This window comes from Pteropus alecto, unplaced genomic scaffold, assembly GCF_000325575.1.
Source record: "Pteropus alecto unplaced genomic scaffold, ASM32557v1 scaffold433, whole genome shotgun sequence".
Lineage (NCBI taxonomy): Eukaryota > Metazoa > Chordata > Mammalia > Chiroptera > Pteropodidae > Pteropus > Pteropus alecto.
In genome coordinates, this window is record NW_006433953.1 from 1954598 (window position 1) to 1959558 (window position 4961).

A 4961-nucleotide genomic window follows, 5' to 3' on the forward strand; every position below is an offset into this window, starting at 1 on the left:
CACAGCACATTTTAAAAAAGACATTTATTCAGCATCATGATCAGACTATTATATATAGCAACCAACAGCATGGGTGCAAAAAAAAAAAAAAAGAAAAACTACATTAAAACGCTTTGTTGGAATGCTTTACACTTTCCACAGAAACTAAAATAACCTGTTATACAATTAGTCAAAAATACAGTCCTCAAGGATTTTTTGCCCATACACATGAGCATTCTCTAAAACATGTCTTCTTTGTAGCAGCTAGGCCCTGCCACCATTGTGTTTGGCCGAGTTCACAAATCTATTGTAACCCATAGCTTCCCTGTCACTCCTCTGGCTCTCCTCTCCTGCTAAGCTTTGTTTCCGGCAGTAATTAAAGCCTTCTGTCACTGCCATAGCTACTGCTGCTGCTGGAACTGCCATAGCCACCTTGGTTTCGTGGTTTGCTAAAGTATTGGCCTCCACCACTATAGGGGCCAGAGCTTCTGCCTCTAAAGTTTTCTCCTTTCATGGGTCCAAAATCTGAAGATTGATTGTTGTAATTGCCAAAATCATTGTAGCTTCCACTACCTCCAAAATTGCTTCCATCATTACCAAATCCATTATAGCCGTCCCCACTGCCACCATATCCTCCACCACAATGGCTGCCACCAAAGCCAACTTGACCCCTGAAGTTTCCTCCATGACCAAAGTTGTCATTCCCACCAAAACCACCTCCATAACCACCATTGAAGTTTCTGGAACCACTTCGACCTCTTTGGCTGGATGAAGCACTAGCCATCTCTTGCTTAGGTAGGGCTTTCCTTACTTCACAGTTGTAGCCATTCACAGTATGGTATTTCTGAACTAAAAAATGTCAAAGATAAAAAGAAAAGGAAAATTTCAGTGTTTAGAATAAAATGCAGATTTCAAAACCCTTAGCAAATGCCCATCATCTGATATTCACTGACAATCTTGTCTACGGAGTTGTGATCATCAAAGGCTACAAAAGCAAAGCCTCTCTTTTTGCCACTACCTTGGTCAGTCATGATTTCAAGCACTTCAATTTCCCCATACTGTTCAAAATAATCTCTTAGGTGATGTTCTTCAGTGTCTTCTTTAATACACCATCAAAAATCTTTTTCAAAGTTAAGTGGGCACCAGGTCTTTGGGAATCTTCTCTTGAAAGAGCCCTCTTTGGTTCCACAACTCTTCCATCCACCTTGTGTGGCCTTGCATTCATGGCTGCATCCACCTTCTCCATAGTGGCATAAGTGACAAATCCAAAGCCTCTGAAGTGCTTGGTGTTTGGATCTCTCATCTCTACGCAGTCAGTGAGCATTCCCTATTGCTCAAAATGGCTCCTCAGACTCTCATTGGTTATTTCAAAGCTCAAACCCTTGATGAAAAGCTTCTGCAGCTGTTCGGCTCTGTAGGAGACTCCAGCTTAGGCATGATGACTGCTGGAGGGGTGACTTTGACAGTGCTTTCTCTGTGGTGTCCACTGACAGAAAGGAGTGATATAATGAACGTATCTCTGTCTTCATTTTGTTGATGGTTTCCTTTGCTGTGCAAAATCTTTTTAGTTTAATGTAGTCCTGTTTGTTTATTTTTTTCTTTTGTTTCCCTTGTCCAGAGAGATATATCAGAAAAAAAATTACTAGTAGCAATATCGAGGGTTTACTGCCTGTGTTTTCTTCTAGTTTTATGGTTTTGAGTCTTACATTTAAGTTTGATACATTTCGAGTTTATTCTTGTAAATGGTGTAAGAAGATGATCTAGTTTCATTTTTTTTTTGCATATATCTATCCAGCTTTCCCAACACCATTTGTTAAGAGACTGTTTCCACCCCATTGTATGTTCTTGCCTCCTTTGTCATAGATTAAATGACCATAGAGGTGTAGATTTATTTCTTAGCTTTCTATTCTGTTCCATTGATCTATGTGTCTGTTTTTATGCCAGTACCATGCTGTTTTGATTACTACAGTTTTGAAGTATAGTTTGATATCAGATAGTGTGATATTTCCAACTTTGTTCTTCTTTCTCAAGATTGCTGTGGTTATTCGGGATCTTAAAAAGCTACATTCTTTCTATAAAGGTATTTACAACATTTGTGCTTAAAGTAATTGCTGAGGTAGACTATGAGATCAGGAAGTGGAAAAAAATTGATAAGTAAGGAATTATCTAGTTGCAGTTTAGTTAATTGAAATTATGTATTATCTGTCTCTGTGATGTAGATACAAACATCTCTCCTGCTCTTTCCTTACCTCTGATCCCAAACAGTGGTCAATTTGTCCCTTATGTGAGAATGTGGGCTGGGGCAGTGGTAGGGAGGAAAGTTTATTTGGTAGTAAACATTTTATGTTTTTAATTACACATAATCTATTTTCCAATTGAAATCCTCATAGAATCAGGAACTCTGACTGAGCTTCGCTACCCCAACTGAAGCAGGATTATTTGAGAAGAGACTGTTCCTTTTAGGCATTTTCAGGGCAAGTGTCTTGGGCTAGATCTTATATTTCAGTTCCCCAAAGCAAAACTCCATGAAATGATATGGTGAAGGATTCTAAAATAAATAATCATTTTTTTCCTGTTATGTTCAAGTTAGTGCTCAGAGGCTTGAACTGTAATTCTGACTTGCTTCCATCATTATTATGGCTCTCAAGCATTTGTTTGAAGAACATCTGACAAAGAGTTATCCAGTGGTCTATTGCCTTGCCGAGCCCATTGTAGACTGGATCTACACACCTTCTATCTTGCAGTTCCATATCACTGTGACTATTGTCTCAGCTTCTTGGTCTTGAGTATTACTAACACAATTCTTGAGTGAATTCACTGGTTCTGACAAGATCCATATCTTCGATCTGTATATGTAAACATGGCATTAAATCTAACTGTGGGAAATGTTATCATCATGTTACAGTTATTATATTGACAAGCAAATTTCCCTGAGTAGTCAGTCATGAAAATGGAAAGATTGTTCATTTTCTAAAATGCATGATGGTTATAAATAGGGCAGTATAGGCTAATGGAAAGAGCACTTGATGGATGATCTTGATTCTTATTATGACAGAATCCATTAATTAAATGTCTTTTTACATGTGTCACTGTGCTAACCTCTACACAGAGGAAAATACTTAGGTTTTTTTCTCTTTATAAATATTCAAACTATCATATACTGATACAGATACAAATATTTATAGATATCAGGAAAAATGCTATTGAATTCACATGTGGTACCTAAAATGCTACAACTGCATATAGTTCAAGGGTTTATTTTGGGAAAGATGAGAAATGATGGGGTAAGCGATAGGGGGAGACAAAGTCACGGTGTATTTTAGAAGAAATCAAGAAGAGCAGCTATCAGGACTCTGTGTTGTGGGGAAGCAGCCAGACCTATTCTGGTTAATGCAAGACTTGGATTTTTGAAAGTTATTAACGAAATGAAGTAAAAAATGTGGAAGGAAACATGTACTTAGTACTTTTTTTATGACTTCTATTTGGATTAGGTATTTATATTGCCTTTCTATTAGCAATCAGACCTAATTCATTAGAGGAAATGAAGAAACGTATTACAGTAACTCAGTGATTTGGTTCTTCATAGGCTGATGGGAGGTGCAGGGGCCTACAGTCGGGGGAAAAAACCAGGCGTTCTCATTGAGAAGAGACTGCTGTCTTTGATTTGGAGCAGAAGAAGAGTAGAAAATATGTTTTTAAGTTATCAAAGCAGAGTATCAATGCAGGGCTCGTACTCTTCTAGCCATACATTGTAAAAAATTAATAAAAGTACTCCCATGCCCTGGAGTACTCCAACAAGGGTTGGAGGAGGTCTGCCTGGCACTTCAGGAATAAGCCTCAGTGAACACAGAAGTGCTCTCACACTGAAAGGAGCATGGAACTCTGGTCTGTGTTCTTCAGGAAAGATAAAACCAAGATTGAATTAAGTTTGACAGTGATTAAAATTAATTTATATTAATATACTAAGCATATGAGCTATGTCTTGGCTATTTTGTTTCTTTAAATCTTCCTTCAAATATTGTGCTCTCATGATGTTAATAAGTAGTAGATAATAGTAGTTTCCTATCAATATGAATTACTCTTAAATTAGTAATAACAGAAGAGTCTTCTAGCTGACACCTATGCCCTGAAATAGCTGCTTGGTCCTGGTTCTTGTTGAAGGCATATGAGCTGGAAATCTGACCCAGGGTTTCATGAAAACATAAACCCCAGAGAGGAGAAGAGAGACAAGGGGCCTTCAAGGTAGATGGCACTGCTCGACTCTCTTGTATCTTAGAATAAATGAGTGAGAATGCAATGGAGGGTACAGAGCCTCTTGTTTCAAACGAAGGAGTGGGGTATAAATTTTCAGTCCTACTGGGGAAAAAGGGAGGGGTTCCTTACTTAGCTTTAAACAGTCTAGAAAAGTTTTTAAAAAGCTCTTGTTCCCTGATTACCCTTCAAGTAGGTCACGCCATTGTTTTTTTTTTTTCCTGAAAAGGTAGCTGTGTTCCTAGGGAAATGGAGTCCAGAAATATTGATGAAAGATGATTCTTTGGGCTCATCTTTCTCAGCCATAGGGGACTTCAGATGTGTCTCTGGGTAAAACTTCATGTCATCTCTGTGGCCAGCCTCTCTTCCTTTCCTGTCCTTTATGAGGCTGTCTCACCACTTTCTGGGTCATAGATGTCAGGGAATTAAATTTATAATAACTTCAGAGAAGTAAGCTGCAGGTTGGAAATCCTCTCAAGGTAGAATCTGTAAAGGGCAGACCAGTGTCCGTCAGATGAATAATGGGCTGTGGCTACCACTGCCCACCTATCACTTAGTGCTGGCGTTTTCCCCCCAGGCTAAATTCAAACTGAACTGTGATCAGGGTTTAAGAAGACTTCATGTGGGTATCCCGGAGTAGTATAGTGCCAGAAATTTGAGAATTTTTTTCTTCAGATATCTCATTTTTTTGTCCACACAGTGGGACAAAACCTTACCACTTCTCTTGTTCC

The 4961-nt window shown here is 38.6% G+C and overlaps 1 pseudogene; it reads right to left on the bottom strand.

The window, feature by feature from the left end:
* Window positions 1-355: 355 nt before the first annotated feature.
* On the bottom strand, window positions 356-1416 carry LOC102881272 (annotated as a pseudogene).
* Between the last annotated feature and the right edge of the window lie 3545 nt (window positions 1417-4961).